Genomic DNA, 20,494 nt, shown 5'->3' with positions numbered 1-20,494 from the left:
CGCATGAGGTAGAGCATGCTGGTAGCAACATGGAATGCTATCCCCATCCAGGGCGAAACTCAAAGTTGCCTAGGCTCAGTGTGTAAAGAGCTTCCTGCAAAACATGAGACCTGAGTTCAGTCTCCTGAACCCATGTCTTAAAAGGTGAAGTGTGCCACGGTGTGCTATAATCCCAGAGCTAGGAAGGCAGAGATAAGAGGATTCCTGGGGCTTGCTGGACAGCTAGCCTAGCCGACTTGGCAGGCTTCAGGTCAGTCAGATATCCTGTCTCAAAGAGGAAGGTGAATCGCTCCAAAGGAACAACACCTAAATGCACACGCACACACACATGAACACACACACACACACACACACACACACACACACACATGCATGCATACGAATGCAAACACATGCTCACAAAGAGGTTAACCGTCCAGGATAGGAAGGAGAACAGCAGATGAAATAAAGGATTACACCAAAGTCCACCTGGGCATGCCAAGGAATTTACTAGGGTTGCTTAGGGAAACGTGGGTGATTCAAAGGAAGCCGCACTACAAGGAAGTCCCTCGACAACTGTGGCAGCAATGCCACTGAACAGTCCCACCCACAACATGGACAATTCATCGGAGGCCGCACCACTAAACACTCCTGTTCTCAATCACCTCCTACACAACCTCCAGGACAAAAAGTGACCCATGGGCTAACAGGCTCAGTCTCATAGGGGTCACACAGAGGTGGTCACACTGGTCATATCCATCCCAAGGGAGTCAGTGACTGTGAGGAGCGAGTGCAGCCGCTGCCCCAAGATGGCACCCAGGACAGCTGCCAGGTCTCATGACCTGCGCCTGACTTCCTCATTATCTCAGACTTAGCCACATCCCAGCCACCTGCACTGCGCAGATGCCATGCCTCGTCAGCTCGCCTGAGGTGTCCTCACTTGCTGTAAACCTATGGACTGCCATTACGTGACTGGGGTGATTAGGAGGAGTCAGTAGGAAGGTGGGCCCCGGGGTTGTGTGAGGGATTCCTGTTCCTGCATTGCAATGCTAAGTGTTCCTGAATAAATCTGCTTGAAGAAGGACACCGTGGTGTTGTGTCTTTCCTGCTGGTTGGGGTGGATGCAACAAGTGGCGGCCCGTACGGGGACTTTTGCTTCTCAAGAGCGCTTCGGGTCCAGAACTTCAAGAGGTCAGGGTAGCTGGCTGGTAAGCTCCCAGGTAAGTGGGACGATTCAAGTTCTCAGATAGAGACTATTAGGTTTCCGGATTAGGGACTATTGAGGTTCTCGGAGTGAGACAATTAAAGTTACACATGAATATAGTGTAGTGATCCAAAAATTAAAAGAAAAGCAATTGGTTTTAGCCTCGGAAAAGGTTCAGAAAGGAAAAGTCGTGAATTATTTAGGAACAAAAATTTTTGATAGTCAAGTATCTCCCCAGAAAATTCAGATTCAGACGGATAATTTGAGGACATTGAATGATTTTCAAAAGCTATTGGGGGATATACAGTGGGTACGCCCCTATTTGGGCCTAACCAACAAACAATTACAACCATTATATGATATTTTACCGGGAGATATAGAATTAAATTCTCCCCGGCAGCTTACTGATTCTGCCCACGTAGCATTAAGTTTGGTTGAAAAGGGTATTCAAACAGCAGCATTAAAGAGAAGAGATCTGTTCAGTCCTATTATTTTGTGCATCCTGCCCTTGGAGATCCAGCCTACTGGAGGTCTCTGGCAGGGCACTCCTTTATTATGTATGGATCCATCCTAAAATTTCCCCCACCAAAGTGTTATCCTATTATCCTGCCTTGGTTGCCCAATTGGCATTGCTGGGTTTACAGCAATGCATGCAGCATTTTGGTACCCCTCCTGATGAAATTATTGTACCATATGATAGTAGACAAGTTGAAGTGTTGTCTGCCACTGTAGATGACCGGGCAATTTTAAGATGCAGTTTTTTAGGCAAGATAGATAATCATTTTCCCAAAGATCCTAATTTTACAGTTGTGTAAAGCTCACCCTGTAATTTTTCCTGTGATTACCTCTCGAGTACCATTGAAAGGGACTCCTCTAATTTTTACAGATGGATCAAAGTCAGGATGCGGAGCCTATTTAGTGCAAGGCTTTGCGCCTATAGTTTTACAATTCCCCCCTGCCTCACCACAAGTTATAGAATTACAGATTGTGATTAAGGTTTTTGAACAACATTCAGGGGCCTTTAATTTAATATCAGATAGTCAATATGTGGTTAATGCTCTTGCTATCTTGGAGGTGGTTGGTAGGGTGAATCTTAGGTCCAGCATTGGGGACTTATTAAGTAAATTACAAAATTTGCTATTGCATAGATCCTCCCCCTTCTTTGTTCAGCATATCCGAGCTCATACTGGGTTACCAGGTCCATTGGCTGAGGGTAATGACATAGTGGATAAGGCAGCACAAGCTGCTGTATTTCTGGCATGTCCTGCCCTCGACCTTGCTCGTGATTTTCATTCTAAATTTCATGTAAATTCTAAAACATTAGCCTCTCACTTTGGGGTCACCCGAGCTGAGGCCAGGGAGATTTTCAAGGCCTGTCAGGCCTGCCCTCCTTTATTACCTCAACCCTCCTTTGGAGTTAACCCACGAGGGTTACTCCCCCTACAAGTTTGGCAGATGGATGTAACTCATTTTGCCAAATTTGGAAAATTACAGTTTGTTCATGTTTCAATTGATACTGCCTCTGAAGTCATTTTTGCTTCTTTGCATACTGGAGAAAAGTCCTGTCATGTCATAGCTCATTGCTTTGAAGCATGGGGTGCTTGGGGTCAACCCAAAGAATTAAAAACTGATAATGGCCCTGCTTATACTTCCAACACTTTTGTTAGCTTTTGTAAGATGATGGGCGTTCATCTTGTACATGGTATTCCCTATAACCCTCAGGGGCAGGGAATAATTGGATGTGCTCATCGTACCTTAAAAGAATGCTTAAGAAAACAAAAAGGGTTTGCAAGTCCTATGGGCCTCTCTTTCCAGTGATGGCCGACTAGGCCATCTTTTGATATATATGCAGCTAGAGTCAAGAGCTCCGGGGTACTGGTTAGCTCATAATGTTGTTCCACCTATAGGGTTGCAGATCCCTTTAGCTCCTTGGCTACTTTCTCTAGCTCCTCCATTGGGAGCCCTATGATCCATCCATTAGCTGACTGTGAGCATCCACTTCTGTGTTTGCTGGGCCCCGGCATAGTCTCACAAGAGACAGCTACATCTGCGTCCTTTCAATAAAATCTTGCTAGTGTATGCAATGGTGTCAGCGTTTGGATGCTGATTATGGGGTGGATCCCTGGCTATGGCAGTCTCTACATGGTCCATCCTTTCATCTCAGCTCCAAACTCCGTCTCTGTAACTCCTTCCATGGGTGTTTTGTTCCCAAATCTAAGGAGGGGCATAGTGTCCACACTTCTGCCCCAGTACAGGGGAATACCAGGGCCAAAAAGGGGGAGTGGGTGGGCAGGGGAGTGGGGGTGGGTGGATATGGGGGACTTTTGGTATAGCATTGGAAATGTAAATGAGTTAAATACCTAATAAAAAATGGAAAAAAAAACACACACACACACAAAAAAAAAAAGAAAACAAAAAGGGGGAGTTGCCCTAGGGGCGACTCCCCGGAAACGCCTTTCTATAGCCTTATTTACTCATAATTTTTTAAATAATGATAAATTTGATTGTACTATCGCAGAGAGATTCAGTAATCCTGATGCATCTCAGAAGGGAACTGTTATGTGGAAGGATATGTTGGATGGCCAATGGCATGGGCCAGATCCAGTGTTGGTGTGGGCAAGAGGGTCTGTTTGTGTTTCCCCAGGACCGCCGCCAGCCATCGTGGGTACCTGAACGACTGACTCGAGTGCTGAAGGATGACCAGAGGTGTGATGCTGATTCTCCTGGGAATACTGATGAAGGTGACAGGGTGCAGGAGTGAGGAGCTACGATGGGGCATCATGTCGGTGTTTCTCTTGACCCATTCTGCTCAAGTGTTTCCTCATTTCTTTACCTCCAATGCATCTTTACAGCTACCCTTTTTACCTGATGATGAAGGAGTAGCACTGGTGACTGAACCTCTCTAGCTTGCCTTGCGAGGGGTATTATGCTTTCAGCTTATTGTAAATATTTCTCAAGATAGTGCGCGTGTGCAATTGTATAATCAGACTGCTCCGTGGTTTGATAGACCTTTTTAATAGTTCAACCCAAACTATTGCTACTTGGAACAGAGGAACTTGGCCTGTGAGCATACCCAAGAGCAATGCTAGCATTCCACCCCAAACACGCTGGGCCCCATTTTGCAGAGGTGTACGAGACTCTTTGCCTCCATGGACTGGATGTCAATCCCAGAAGGCCGCTTGGGCGGTGAAAAAGTATTTTACCTTTTTTCCATACATCAGTACCACATATAATCAAACGTTTGCAGGTTATAATTGGACATATCAAAGCCCAGCACAGAGAGGGGCTAATAATCCTTTTAATGTATGGTTGTTATGTGGGGTAAATGGAAGCTGTACTGATTTGTCACCTCTAAGTATACTGATGGGAGGGGCCTGGAGAAATGCTAGTTTTTATTGGAACGGGTCTGATTTGTTTGAAAATTCTGTGAATGTTTTGGCTTCGAGAAAAAAATATGTCTTTTGTGCCTACAACTGTGTGTGTTTGGCCCCCTTTTGTGTTTTTAGTATCTAATAGTAGTTATGATAATGAGTTTATTAATCGTAGTAGTGATAATTGCTTTTATAGTATGTGTTGGAATGCATCTGTATTTTCCTTGGCTGTGGTAACCCATATGCCTAGATTTGTACCCTGGCCAGTGCAAGCTCCATCTGTGATGACACTGTTTAGACCTAAAAGAGATTTTGAGATTACCGCTGCCATAGTCACAGCAATATCACACCTCAAGAAATGGGCTGGCATAGGAGGGCTGGCAATCATCTGCGTTGCCACAGGAGTAATGGCCCTGTGGTGCATTTGCCGTATGCAAAAAAGGCATACCCATATGCAGGCACTGTTGATTCAGGCTTTTGCAGCCCTAGAGCTGGGACAATCTCCTCAAGTGTGGCTTGGCATGCTAGAGAAGTAGTCAATGATGAGTAAGACTCCCTGGAGGTGTTACCAACCTAAGATAGGGACCAGACCACTGCTGTCTGTCCTCCTGATGACAGGTAAGGAGCATTATCGCAGGAGGCAACCTAAGACAGGCATTCTCTCTGACAAAATAATAAATAAGGGGGAGATGTGAGGAGTGGGTGTGGCTGCCGCCCCAAGATGGAGCCCGGGACAGCTGCCAGGTCTTATGACCTGCGCCTGACTTCCTCATTATCTCAGACTTAGCCACATCCCAGCCACCTGCACTATGCAGATGCCATGCCTTGTCAGCTTGCCTGAGGTGTCCTCACTTGCTGTAAACCTATGGACTGCCATTACGTGACTGGGGTGATTAGGAGGAGTCAGTAGGAAGGCGGCCCCGGGGTTGTGCGAGGGATTCCTGTTCCTGCATTGCAATGCTAAGTGTTCCTGAATAAATCTGCTTGAAGAAGGACACCGTGGTGTTGTGTCTTTCCTGCTGGTTGGGGTGGATGCGACAAGTGATACACCACCACCAGACAACAAAACAACAAAACAAACAAATAAACAAACACTACCCCAAACCCCCTCCCAGCTCAGGACCTCTTCTAGACACTAACTGAACTCTCCCCCCCTCCCTCTCTCTACCTTCCCCTTCTCTTTCTCCCCTAAATGGCCAAACTTGTTTGTTGCTTCCTGTCTCCCACCATCCCCTGGACCGCTCCAATCTGTTGTTCCCATCCACTGTGCCACCAAATGGCTCTTGTTAAGGTCAACAATGACTAGTCTACCACCAAATATGTCTGTGTGTTCAGCACTGGCCACCCCTCCCTCCTCAAAGACTCTTGCCTTCCTAGAGCTGCATCAGTCCAATCCTCCTCCTCCTATTCCTCCTCCTCACACCCATCTTCCTCCTGTACTTCCTCCTACTCATCTTCCTCTTCCTGTGCTTCCCCACCCTCCTGTGCTCCCTCCTTTCCTTCTTCTTCCTCTTCACACCCATCTTCCTCTTCCTCCTCTTCTTCCCCCTCCTGTTACTCTCAGTGTCTTCTTCATCTTCTCTGTTCCCCTCTGCTGACCCTCTGAGAATACCATCCTCACTTTCTTCATGTGTAGTCACTGTCTGTCATATGCAGATGCTCACCTCAAACTCAGAAAGCTCCCCCACTGTGTCTCTCTTCCCTGTCCATCCATCTCCAACACCCATCCATCCCATGCTGCAAATCCTCTCCTCCAATCCCAACCTTCGTGTTCAGTCTACGTACAGTCCCCTCTAGCTCTGTTGTATAGCTATCCTTTGTCACATCTCAGCATCCTCACAGTGTTCCTACAGTGTCCCCATCCACTCCTGCCCCTCTGGTCAGCTCCCTACACTTTAAGGATTGCCATTTCAAGAGTGCTTCCTCATAGTTCTTGCACCCTCCCCAACTGCTTGTCTAACCGAAAAATGTCCCTAATCTTTTTCCTGTTCCTCAAATGGGCATGATAAATCTTCTCAGAAAGCTCTCCCTGACCTCTGCCTCTTCCCACTTGGCTCCTATGCAATCTTTAGACACAGATGTCCAGAATGGGGTGTCCTTCCCAGAGTGGGCAATGCTAACAGCTGGGTTAGTTACACTACACCTCACAGGGTGCTATCTGCTTTCACAGACCCCATCTCTTTACATCTTTCACTGGGTTCAGGAGTCAGTACCTTTGTCCAACCTGCAGTAAGGCAGTTTGGGGCTGTAATTCCAGGCCCTCCTATTCTAAAAAGTCTAATGGATGCAGCTCTGTCTCTCAGGCCAGGAAGTACCTTTGTGGCTGTTTGAGAGGCCACATCTCCCAGGGGTAACCCCAGCCAATGAAATAGCCTTTCTCTCACAGAAATTATGCATCACAGAGTAACACCAAGATGGTCTAGAGCTGTAGCTCTCAACCTTTTTAATGCTGTGACCCTTTAATACAGTCCTTCATGTTGTGGTGACCCACCCCTACCCCCACCCCCACTTGCAAAATACACACATAAAAGTGTTTTCGTTGCTACTTCATAGCTGTAATTTTGCTACTGTTATGAATTCTGATGTAAATATTTTTGAAGCTATTGCTAAAGGGGTCTTGACCCACATGTTGAGACCCAATGCCAGTCTAATAAAGGGTCTCCAGTTCCCATAGTCCTCTGGTTTATCAGGACACCTCTCCTAAAAACAAAATTCTAGGTCTGTTTAACCCCTTAGCACTCGCTTCTTTTGACAAGGACCCAAACTAATGCTCCCAACTCTGCTCCATATGAACGCAAGGACCACGCCGGGCTTTTTTACCAGTTCGTTTCTAATGCCAAGTTCAGAGATCACTCATGTGCATTTGTGGGATTAATGAGCAAAAGCATAGATCATTCTGGAAGGTACCTAGAATATCTAGCATCTTTCACTGCTCTCTCCGTTCTTTCCGTAATGTTAAGCATATCTGCATAAAACTCCCTGAGCCGTCACTAAGTACGCAAATTCCCAATCACCTGGACCTGGCATAGAATCACTATGAAACTGGGTACCTTTATCTCACGGTGACCTGGGTGATGCATAACTTCTATGAAAAGTACAGAAAGAAGCTTTCAGATAACTTTTGTACTACCAACCCACGGAGCCACAGTGTCTTTGCTTTTCTGGGGAAGAAAGAATACAGTCGCAATTAATAGGCAGGAAATTCGTCACTCACAAACCCACTGCTGACGCAACACCAAGCCCAGGCACAGCTTTGCTAGAGAAGGGAGAAGATAATTTGTGGGTCGACAAGGGTTTCAAGGCTCCATGGAGACACACTTTAGATGGAAAAAGACATTTAAGAAAATGCACTGTAGAAAGCTCTTCTGCGCCCACACATCTTCCCACGGAGTTTTTGAATGTGAGAAATGGCTTGGATGTCTTCTGACTTAAATACCTAGAGGGGATGGGGGCATCAATCAGAAAGAGCAGCCTGGGCTAGTTCAGGTCAATTCAAGACTATGCAACAGTCCTTTCCTACAGCAAAGCGTGACATCACATGGCTTGTGTTCTGAAAAACAGAACCAGGAAGTGGGGCCTGCCCAGAGGCCACCAAGCAGGGAGGACCAGCTGCTCATGAGTCGTCTGATTCTCACTGGAGCACACCTGCGTTTCACAGTACTGCCTCCCAGCCGTCTGTGGTTGTAAAGATGAAGTCTTGTCCTAAAAGGTTATTGGCTGGACTTCACCTTCCAGAAAAGCTGCACAAACCTCCAGTCTCTGCAGTTTATAAAGACTATCCGCTCCATCCCGGTGCTTGTCCAGGCCCATGGAACTCCCCTAGAAATAGCAGTTACACTTCTGTCCTCGAGCTGCCAGGGCTCTCCTCAGCTCATTTCTATCCCCCTAAGCACTGACAGATGACCTGCTTCTGCCGTGTCCCAGACACCCACCTGAAGCTGTGACCGACCAGACCTCTGGGGCTTGTTTAGAAGCCTGAATTCTTCAGGCTTTGTTCTCTTCTACGCTCTCCTTTCCTACCTTTGGGGCTCATGCATGTCCCCCGCCCATCCACTCCTAGAACCCCAAAATATCGTGGCTAGCTCTTACATTACATACTGTGAACATACCTGGACTCTTTCCTGCCCCGGGAGAACTAGATACCCTTACCAGGCTCCTTCACTCCTCGGGTCCGCGTGATATTAGTCAACCTTTCTTCCTGCCATTTCCTAATGCCTGACAGGAACAACTCGAGAAGAAATGGTTTATTTTGGCTCATGGTTTCAATGTCCTCCACCTTAGTGGGAAGAAAATGGCAGAGTTTATAATGCCAAGACTGCATAGCTGGTGCTCCTCCATCGCTTGCCAACTAGGAAATGGAGAGCTGGAAGCAGGAGGTGGGGGGATAGGAAGCAGGAGATCAGGAAACAGAGAAGTAGAGAGAAAACAGGAAGTAGAGAGAAAACAGGAAGTAGGAAACCAGGAAGGAGAGGGGGGGAAGCAGGAAAACCAGAAGGGGATGAAGGGGGTGCAGGAAACAGGAGACCAGGAAGCAGAGAGCTGGGGTGGAATTCTATATAGAGAAGGCAGCTATACACTCAAATGGCAGCACCAAGCTAGAACCCTCCAAATTATGTCTTCCAGAGGTAGGTCTCGTTCATATCCAAAAGGCCTATACAAGCATCCAAACTAACTCCATCAACTGGGGACCAAATGTTAGTCACATGTATCTGTGAGGTGAGTTTCACCATTTCACCTTCCATCCTTTTTTGTTTGTTTTTTTTAATTGGATTTTTTTCTTTATTTACATTTCAAATGTTATCCCCTTTCCTGGTTTCCCCTCTGAAAAACATCCTCCCCCTATCCCCTCCACCTCCCCCTGCTCACCAACCCACCCACTCCCACTTCCTGGCCCTGGCATTCCCTCACACTGGGGCATAGAGCCTGCATAGGACAAAGGGCCTCTCCCCACACTGATGTCCAACTAGGCCGTCCTCTGCTGTGTATGCAGCTGGAGCCATGTGTGCTCTTTGGTTGGTGGTTTAGTCCCTGGGAGCTCTGTGGATACTGGCTAGTTCATGTTGTTCCTTCTATGGGGCTGCAAACCCCTTCAGCTCCTTAGGTCCTTTCTCTAGCTCCTTCATTGGGGACCCTATGTTCAGTCCAATGGATGGATGCGAGCATCTACTTCTGTATTTGTCATCGCCTTCTGTCCTTAACAACCAGCACCATCACTTCTACTTGCATCTTGAAGGTAATGACTACTCCAAGCTACACGCTGGTTACCCAGTGAGCTGATTAAAGGATCCTCAGAACCAAGTCTGACGTGTCCCTTTCATACTAACCAGTAGCCATCAACTATCCTCAAAGCAAAGTCTGACATGTCCCTTCCACCCCTTTCATACTAACCAATAGCTACCAATGGCTGTGTGGTCTGAACTGGTGGCTTATCAGAGAAGCACCTGGAACATTCTTTCTAACTCTGCATACTAAAATAATTATAGACTCACAGGAAATTTCAAAACAAAACAAAACAAAACAACCCACCCTTCTCATTTCCCTCTTTCTCCTTTTTTTTGTTGACCTTAACTTTCTTCTCCAGCTTTGTTTTCTAAGAAAGTGTCCATCACCTAACCTCACTTACTAGTGAAATCTCACTTAACAAAACACTGGTGAAGCTCAAGGAAGGAGATTGCAGACCTCTCCAGTCTTGACATTCCCAGAATGCACTCACTTACCCTCCCCCACCCCTCTCTCTCCTATCTCATCATCACAGATTATTCCAGACTTAAGACCATCCCACCAACACAATTCACACTCACCCTCCCCTTGGCCCTGGAAGCCATGTAGCTGTTCTATATCTCTATCTGTAATGCTATTCTGAGAACATTATATAAATGACATCTTACGGTATGTAACCTTTAGAGACGGGCTTTTCTCACCCAAAAAGCTTTCTGACTTTTGGATAAAGAACATTTCCTGGATTCCACCACTGTCCCGCCACCCTGAGCTTTATTCAGCTTTATTCAGTTTTGTCACTGATGTAATTTCCTTTATCCAAGCGGGACTGCGGTGTTAAAGATGGGACAGAGTCTCTTGCGAAAGGCAAGTCACGTTAGATGTGTCACCTGCTTTCATCTGTCACATCCCACGGGGCTTCCGAGAAACCCGGGTTCCTCAGACTCGATTTCCGTACAAAGCTATTCTGTACCACTGCCAGTTCTTTGGAAAGTGCCTGCTACTTGGTTTTGTGTTCTCTACACACACACACACACACACACACACACACACACACACACACTACACAAATACTTCTAACTAAAGGTCTGCATGTTAATGTATATAAATTACAACATTTTTCAGTGAGAGTTATCTTCTCAAATGAAACGCCCAACAGTGAATCTGGCCAATTTCTTTAGACGGGTCCCTGCTGTGTCCACACAGCCAAAGTGACTTGGCATTTATTTTTTCACCTGTGGTGGAAAGTCATTACAAAAGAAAAGCAATTTATATCCTGACTGCAGCTTGGTAGACCTGGGACAGAGAGAGGGGATCCAGCGGAAGCAAACGCCTTTGGGTACAGTCAGGCCAGGTCATATACACTTACAAGCAACCTGTCAGCCTCTCTCCACTACGGACAGGTGTTTGAAGGCCATTGCCTAAGAGGCAGGAAAGATGGGCAACCAGCCCCTCATATGACTTCAGAGCAAGGGTCACACCAGAACACTTCCATGGGATGCTGTGAAGAAAAGGAACGAGGAGGCAAGGTTATCCTTTGGTCCCCTAGACAGTCAGTTCTGTGACAGCAGCTGTCAGACGTGGCATGTGGGTTTTGTCCAACATTCTATTCAGGTGCTTGATTTGTGGCAGGGCTCATTGGGTGTCTATGGAGTACTGAATTCAGGAGAATAGTGATCCCATATCTGCCACACAGCAAGCTGGCAATACCTACACTGTTTCTATAATCAGGAGAGACATTAAAAGAACAGTCCACTGATGTCAGTCATCTGCCCTGCCTCAGCCTCTGGAAGTCAGGACCCACCAGAACACCAACATCCTATCACATAAGGGCCAATGGGGACCACCGCCATCCTGCCCAGCCTGGTCTTAGATGTCCAACTACGTCTCTGCATGTGCTTTCAGCCTGCCCACAGCGTCTGGCCCTATGATTGCTAGTCCTCATTATCCCTCTGTCTGATCTTCAGCGATAACAGGTTTCATGCAGCAAAGAGAAGGCCAGAACAAAGACTCAGCTGGCCTTGCAGCTCGCTGGGGGACTGGAGACTAAAACCCCCCAAAAACCCAGATGCAACTGTGATGCTCTAACAGAGCATTATAGAGCATTGCGAGTGTTCCCCTGCCTCTCCTTCTTGCTCGTCCTGGTACCCAGAACTGAATGCAATAGCCAGAGCTCTGGGTACCACCTAAGAACATAAAAACAAGGGTCCCATCTTAGGGAGGAGGAAGAGATAAGAGGGCAAAGTTGGGTATCTGAAGGCCCTGCAGACTGCCCCACAATGTAAGTTTATATCATGGTTAAGCTACTGGGATTTCCTGCTCTTTACCATGCATGGCAAAACCCACTTCACAATGAAAGAGGTGTGCATGTGGAGATCTAGCTTGTTACCTCCTCCTGCTCCACAGTGAAGCCTTGAGATTGGCCATCAGTAGCGTAGCCTGTGCCTTCTTGTGCCTGCTTCTATGCGCTGCCCGTGCCACTTCTGGAGGGCAAACAGGTTAGTATTTCTTAGCAGCACAGCACCGTGAACAAGAGCATGGGAGACCTCTCTTGAAAACACCTGCTTCCCGATGGCTTTCCCTCTCCCCAGGCAGTCCACCCGGCCATGTGTATTTACTTCTAAACTTGCATTCCACTCTAACCAACCTGGAGTAAACAGGACATGCAGGGACGGGCCAGCAAGAGGGGTCCATCCCATTAGGCACGGACATACCTGCACCTAGCTCTGCCCTTCTGAAAAGGCATGTGACCAAATCACGCGCAGTCATTTTCAAAGGAGAATTCCCATCCATGTTTTAACCTACCACGTCCAGGTTCTGTCACTTCTGAAACCTTTACCAAGGCTGGCCCACCTGTGTTTGTTATCACCCATGGTTCTAATTCACTTATAGATCTTTTTTTTTCTAAAATGTCAAAAATGCATAAGGAATCCACTCAAACTTTGTGTTGTGGTGAAATGCTGTGTGTGCATGTATGTGCACTTGTATGTGGGGACCAGGTGTTGATGCAAAGGGTCTTCCACAATTGCTCTCTGCCTTATCTTTTAAGACTCTTACTAAATCTGGAGCTTGCTGGTTCATCTAGTCTGGCTGCCCATCATATTCTGGGGATCTGCCTATCTCTGCCTCCCCAGTACTACATTACAGATGTGTGTAACTAGGCCTGGATTTTTGCATGAGATCTGAATTTAGGTTCCTAGGCTTGTGAAAGAAACACTATACCCATTAAATCTTCTCTACAGTCCCTTCTTCCACTAATAAATCGTGTGTGCGCGTGTGTGTGTGTGTGTGTGTGTGTGTGTGCACGCGCATGTGTACATATGTGTGTTATGGGAGAATGCATGTGAAATCTGAGGAGACCAGCCCTCCCAAAGGGAAGGGCTACATGGCTACATGGTCTGAGGGCTCTATCTCCCAGACCGCCTCTCTCTGTCGATGTGCTGGCAGAGGGTGCACACGTTAAAGTGTCACCTTAGCTAATGAGATCAGACTGTTAGTCTGAGCTAAGCTAATGAGCTCTGCTTAGTTTATCAGCTCCGCAGACACCAGCGGCTTCTTCCTGAGCAAGGGGATCCTGAAGTTCATTTACAGGTTGGCTGTTTGAAATCTAGATCATGTTTCCCTATAGAAACAACATGACAACTGACAAACAGCATCAGGCCAAAAAGTCTGGTTGGCCCCAAACGCTTTTTACCCTTGAGGAGGACACAAGAGTGCTGTAAAGAGCAGCAATAGGAGCTGGAGATGGGGAAGCTATTCCGGGTAAAGGGGGGTGGGGCGTACACGTGACTGTTCCCTCCCAACCCAACTAAATGACCATACAGGCCACAGGATATGCCTTGGTCCATAAACCAGTAGACGGGGTGTGTGCCTCACAACTTGTGAACATGGGGGCAGGATGGGGGACAGTGAAATGGACCAGCTGGCAAAGGCACCTGCTGCCAGGCTGACCCCAGGATCCACACAGTGGAAGGAGAGGACCAACCGCTGCTGGTTGTCCTGAGACCTCCACGAGTCCTTGCTGAGGTTTGGTCTATGGCTATCTATGGTAATGCTAAATTCTATACCAGGAGGTCTAGGCCTACCAATGACTTCTCATGTTTACAAACTTTTATTGTGCAAACCTTGTTCCTTGATTTAAAACTATTGGTTAAGTAAAATTGGCTACAGTCAATTTCTGGAGGGATTAGAGGTAGGTGGTTTGGGAATGACCTGATTGGAAGATGAGAGACCAGGAAGAGAAGGAGGAAGCCACCATGAGGGGAGAGGAACCATGAGCATGTGGCCAGGAGAAACAGCAAGTATCTGGGGTTCACTTCTGGGGAGGTAGCCAGGGCAACAGTTAGAAGAGTAGATAGGGGTTAACCCCCAGTAGTTGTCAAAACCAAGTAAAATCAACATAGTTTGAGGCTCCTTTATTTGTAAGCTAGTCAGGGATAAGTTTAAATTGGTGATACTACATTCTCTCTCTCTCTCTCTCTCTCTCACACACACACACACACACACACACACACACACACACGTAATAAAGATTATTACTGATATTTTGGGATAACACAAATTTCATTTAAAACCTCTTTTCCCCGACCCAAGAGCGATTCTTGAGATTTATATTTCCCCTTCGTTTTCCTTGTTAGGAGCTTTAAAGAGAGCTGGGGGAAAAAAATCTGTGGATTCTGAGAGACAAAGAGAAGCAGCTCAAGTGAGAAGTCAGCACAGTTTTGGTTGTTGTTGGCTGTGCACACCTGGGCTCAAAGGGTACTTGTGGTTGGTGCCTCCTCTTGGGCATTCTTAATTGAAATATGGTTCAAGAACCACGAATTCTGGACCCACTGTGGATCACACACACAGAATAGACCCAACGAGAGCAGGACCCATGGATGAGGTTGTATTGGCTCAATGAGCTCATAGGTCAGACTGTGCACAGACACCTGGCACTTGTGCTAAGAGTCAGGGCCACCAAAAGAAGGTGGGAGACTCGACTGGGCTATGACTAGCAGAGCCAAGAAGGTTCTTTCTCAGCCGTTTCTGCTTGAGCGTGACCAGCAAGTCTGCTTTGTCCTTACATCGTAGACTCCCAGGTAGAGGCCAGTGGGAGTGCTGGGCAGAGGGCTCAGGAGAGCTTGCCTTCAGAGGGAGTGGGAAGGACACTGTGAAATCAAGTTACCAGGTCAAAGAGCACTACCTGAGTGAAACATTCTAGAATAAATTAATACAGTAAAACAAACTAAAGGCCTTTGGATGAAGTTGGTGTTGGGATGGTTTGGGGAAACTTGCATGCCTCCGTGTGTATTCTGGGTGAGCCTCATTGAATCGTCCTCTAAGAATTCAAAGGCAATTAGAGGGTGCTAGCCAATCCTCCTCCTCATTGCCTCCTTCTGGGGACCAGAACACAGTAGCAGAAGGACCCCTGTGAGTGACAGCAACATCCACCCCTACCTCCACCCCGCCCCCACTCCTACACAGGAAGTACCACTTGCAAAGAGGGACACAGAAGTCTACAGGACTAAGCTGAGCTTGGTCCATCTCAACAGAACTGAGAACAGTATCTAACAAGTTACCCCAGGATGGACCTCAGTGGTAACTAAGGAAACCTGAAGAACACAGAGATCTCAGCATTCACAAACATATTCGAGACTTTGTAATAGGAAAACATAAGTCTGTGTTTTATAGCAAACAGTTTTAACACTTCAGTGTTAAACTGCACATGGTGTTTGTTGGGTAAGGAGTTGACCACTTATATGTCTCAGTGTTTGTGGCTTTGAAGGGCTTTAATCCAGCCATGATGGTGGCAGCCCAAATGGTATTGAGCAAAATTGTCCTTGTCTCAGACACTGGTACCCCCTCTCCTCTATCAAAGCCACTTGATTGGCAGGTGTTGTGGACCCACCCTGGCCCTTGAGACAGCAGACTGGTGTGTGGTATCAGAATCATGGCTTTCCTTCAGCCTGTCTATGGAGAGAGGTCCAGAGTGAATATGGTCTGTGTTCAAGGAGGGAATGCCGTCCACATGAAATGCAAAGGAATATCTGTGCAAAAGGGCTGCCATATGGGTTATCCCTGGCTAGCAAAGGGGCCTTACTCTAGGGATGGAAATCCATGAGAACTTCTTCCATGGCCCCATTAGCTTTCTGGAGTTTAATATAAGGCAAATTACAACTGCCTTTGTGCCTTGAAAAGAAACTCTTTAGAGAGAGAAGGCACACCTTAAGAGAGGAGAGCCAAGCCTGCCCAGGGAGGGGCTCATCCACCAGCTCTATATGGCATGGTGCTGATGCACACACTCAGGAACTGTCCGAGTACCCACCCCATTTACCTAGCATTGACGGGTCCACTAAGATACTGTCTCTACCACACACATCCTGGCACTCAGCACATAACGGTACTCAGTAACTGTTTCTTGACTCACAAGACCAAGAAGTCCTAACTAAAAGTAAAGGGGAGAAAAAAGGTCAAAGATCTGTGTAGAAGGAGATGGGGGGGGGGGAATGAATAGAAACAAACAAGAAGACAAGAGGCCCCAAAGGAATGAAAACGAGGCTCCTGTTCAGGGGCGTGACATCATCTGTTGGACTAAGCGCTATCAATCAGGAGTGGTCTGATAAGTCTGTTGGGAACAGCCCTTTTTGGGGGGTGCAGGAGCTCCCCTGGCTTCACATATATCTTTGTCATCTTGGCCACTACAAGAAAAAACATTTTTCTTAGGAGGCTAAGTTCACATAATTTCTACAGACACCAAGCAAGCCGTTCACCCAATCTCTACTCCGTACTGACCATGTGTACACAGCCAGGGCTTTCCCTCTGTGTTCACAGAGAGCATCCGACTCTTAAAAAATCCCAACTACAGAACCCGTTCTCCAATCAGAAACAGGAAGTCGGATGAGCACAGCTGTAGCTGCTCTAAAAGAAAGGAGAAACCCTTTCCTTTGCTACCTTGTTCATGAAACATCTTTTTTGACTCAGATCAGTGTTCTTCAAGCTTGGGTAATTAACTCCCAAATTACTCCCATCGGTCTGTCTTAAGTGAGAAGGCTAGGAAGACAAGGAAAATGTTTAAGAATCTGCTCAGGAGAAGACAGGCCTAACACACACTCAGCAGGGGAGTTTAATCATAGGTCAGATTCCGGCCCATCTCAGCCTTGGCTATTCTTTCCACAAATAGAGGCTGGCCCAGCAAGCCTTTCATTAGACCCCGGGGAGTAGAGCACTGCTAAGTGCACCCACACTCTGGACCTGTTTACAGTGGACTGGACTCATCTGACACCATTCCAAGCCACCTTCCCACCACTGTCTCAGCATTTGAGGCTGCATCCCTCACCTTCCAGAACTGTAGCCAGACCTGGCATTCTTGGGCCCCTCCTGGCCTCCTGGGTACAGACGTTCTTACTAAACCTCAGTCTGGAACCTGGAGGCCCTACTTTAATTCGACATAGTGATCAATTGCAAAACTCTACTAGTTCAAGTCATTGATTGCCCAGGCAGACCTGGACATTACAGACGGGTACCCACTTGGAGCTGTCTAGGTCCACCTACTGCACGGTTCTCTTCCCCATGCAGCTGGGTCTGTCTCCCCAAAGCCTATGACACCCCACTGGGAACTGACCATCTGTGGCCTCCAACTGTCACTCTGTAGTGGGCCCAGCGGTCAGCCAGATGGATAATTCTCTCCCACCTCGCTGCCTGTGCTGAGGCTTCCTCGCTAAGGAAGCCTCTATGCCACCAGCTGCTGCGCCCGCTCGTCTCTGCCAGCTGTCTGCCGAGCCCTTCTCAGGAAACTGACTGCAACAGAACAGTTACCACCACCAAGGTCCTGCCCTTCCCCTGAGCGAGCCGCATGCTAGGATGATAATGTCAGACAGCCAGAGGTGGTGCAAGATATTCAAGGCCAGTCAAACACAGAGGGAAAATGGCACTGCTGTATAGAAAACAGAAACAAGCAGCTGAAAAATCTTCACATCCAACTCTTAGAACCTGCTCATCATGGATGATGGAGGACAGGCTAACTTTGCTTGTGCCAAAAGGAGGAGGGCCTCTCCTGCTGTAGGCAAGGGCATGTTAGTATAGAACAAAGGCACAGAGAGGTGGCACGGTGCTGGTTCGGAAGATAAAGGGGTCAACAGGCTCTAGAAGCTGACGAAGGCAAGGAACTTTAATAACAACGCAGAATTTTAATAGTTCCTTAGGTCAGTAAAGCTTACCCTTAACATGTAACTATTTCCCCCATGCTGGGAATTAAACCTACTGCCTTGCGCATGTTAGGCAAGCTTTCTTTACAAAATTAGCCATGCGTCCTAGACTGTGTGTTCTTTTTTTTTTCTAAAGCTTCTTAAACTCAGTAAAAAATAAAGTATAAAACCCATAGGCCAACAAGATGACCCAGCAGGTAGATAGCTTTACCTCAAGGCCTGCCTGGTACCTAAGTTTGATCCCCGTGCCCAACATGGTAGAAGGAGAGAGCCAACTCCTGTAACTTGTCTTCTGACCTACACACACACACACACACACACACACACACACACACACACAAAGACATAAATAAATGGATGTAATTTTAAAACATGTTAGTCCTGCCTAATAATTTTAGGCTGGAGAAATGGGATTCTTGAATATTCAGGAGTTATTTACCTTCCTAAGGATAGCAAGCAGCATGCCTTCTGAGAGAGTCACTTACAGCTAATGGTCTAAGAACACAAACAGTAATGCAGAACAGCTCCTAAACAGGGTGCCGATCACCATTTGTGTATGTATGTTGACAGCAGTCTAAAGTTGAATTTTCACAGGGTGCAATTTTTAAGGAGAAGCAGAGAGACTCAAATGGAGCTCCTGAGCGTTGAGGTAATCAGAGGAAAGAATTCTTCCCCCTTCTAAGAAAGAGAAATAGACCATATATAGCTGCCGGATTTCACTGGACTTTGACTCATGTATTCAAAAAATGCTCTTATCTACCATCAAGCCTGTATGGGAAATTCATGGCATTAAAAGATCCAAAAATAGGGCCATTCAAGATGATAAACTGCTCTGATTCCATGAAGCTGAGGTCCACTCAAAAGATCAAATCACTGGGAATCCTTAGTTGGGGAGTCACCCACACTTGCATGGGAAATGGGATTCTGCTAAACATGAGGCCATCACAGGCTATCACAGGAAAGACCTTAGTGTGTCGCAAACTACAGAGACAGGTGAACCTGGCCCCTGGTCCCATGTAACCCAGGAGAAACTGGACCTCATGGCGCAAAACAGTGATGACTCCATTCGACGTCCTCCAGAATCCACAGACATACAGAACTGAAATATCAGAGATGCTTGCCTACCACACTCGATGAATTCTTACAGTAATAGAAAGGCCTTGAATATCAGGTATAAACAGGTTTGTATGAATGTGGTTTCCCATGCGGTAGGTATCCACGTGCCCGATGGCAGGGAACCTGGAGGCTTAGAAGCTGGAACAAGGGAAGAGGATTTCTAGAATGGGAAAGAAAGCAGAGCGGCCTCCCGGTGTGGAGCATAGGAGGCAAGGCCACCGATGCTGAAGTAGCTCTCCCACCAGGACTATCTCCAGTGAAGAAACAGCCTTGTGCATGAGCTACTGGTACATGAATTCACATGTCTCTTCTACTCATAGACAGTCACTGAAATGGAAGGTAACAGGGAAAGCTGGCTCAATATCTAGCAACAAGTTACAGTGCTGAAGTTTGAGAGGTTTTTTTAAAATTATTTTAAATTATTAAATTTTTAAAAATTTTTTAAATTATTTTTTTAATTAAATACACCCCCCCCAGACATTCCCAACATCTCATTTGAGAACTTCTGGCCATGGTTCCCCAGTCACTATGGCTGTATACTAAACTTCCCTAAACATAGCTGCTTAAAACAATGACAACATTATTCTATTCATAAAGGTGCAACTTTGGCAGAGCTCGGCAGGGATCACCCCTGTCTACCACTATTGGTTTTTAGTAAACATAAGACAAAAGATGGGGTGGGGAGATCAGGGGTTTGGGGGTGAGAGGATCAGCTAACAGATAAAGCAGAAATTAGAATCATGGGATGTCTCACTCACTCAGCTAGGGGCTCCCTCTCCGTGTGACCTATACACTATACGGTTTCTGGACTAAGGAGGCTTCTAGGTACCAGACTCCTTAGATGTCAAGCTTAGAGTCCAGTGGACATATTCCTGAGAACAAGAGAAAGGGCACGTGGAAGAGCCAAGCAGAAGCTCTCATCTCACTTCCTAACCTAGCTGTGGAAACCACACAGCATCCTTTAGCCATATGCTGTTCTTCCCACAGGAGATCCAGATTCAAGCAGAGAGATTTGGAACTGTGCTGCTAGAGGAAGAATGTCAAGGAAACTGTGAAGATGTTTAAAAGTCAGAACACTGTAAGTTCAGACACAGGAAGGATACAGTCCAGAGCAGTGGTTCTCAACCTTCCTGACATGGTGAAGTTCCTCGAGCTGTAGTGACACCCCCCCCCCAACCCTACAATTATTTCATGGCTATTTCATAACTGTGAGCTTGCTACTATTAGGAATTGTAATGTAAATGCCTGATGATATGTGATCTTCAAAGGGGTCCCGACCCACAGGTTGAGAAGCACATGAAGGATAAGATGGTTGAAGATGGCGGTGGGAGGAGTGGGAGGTGTACGCAGCTCCAGGCACAGTCTGAGGCCCAGGGGGTGATCTCACAGAGCAGCAGATTCTGTTCAAAGAAAAGGTCCTG

General features: G+C 46.8%; 1 protein-coding gene and 1 long non-coding RNA gene across 9 annotated transcripts in view; one reads left to right on the top strand and one right to left on the bottom strand.

Moving 5' to 3' along the window:
* Window positions 1–20,494, bottom strand: part of Zdhhc14 (zinc finger, DHHC domain containing 14) — a 261,330-nt gene that overhangs the window by 225,619 nt on the left and 15,217 nt on the right. The window lies entirely within an intron of this gene.
* Window positions 912–5,551, top strand: Gm52305. Its single transcript, XR_003952362.1, has 2 exons — window positions 912–1,199; window positions 3,828–5,551. It is a non-coding gene; the product is annotated as a predicted gene, 52305 (long non-coding RNA).

Source organism: Mus musculus, chromosome 17 (assembly GCF_000001635.26).
Source record: "Mus musculus strain C57BL/6J chromosome 17, GRCm38.p6 C57BL/6J".
NCBI lineage: Eukaryota > Metazoa > Chordata > Mammalia > Rodentia > Muridae > Mus > Mus musculus.
Note: the sequence above shows the minus strand (reverse complement) of the source record. Positions and strands in the feature narration are given on the sequence as shown.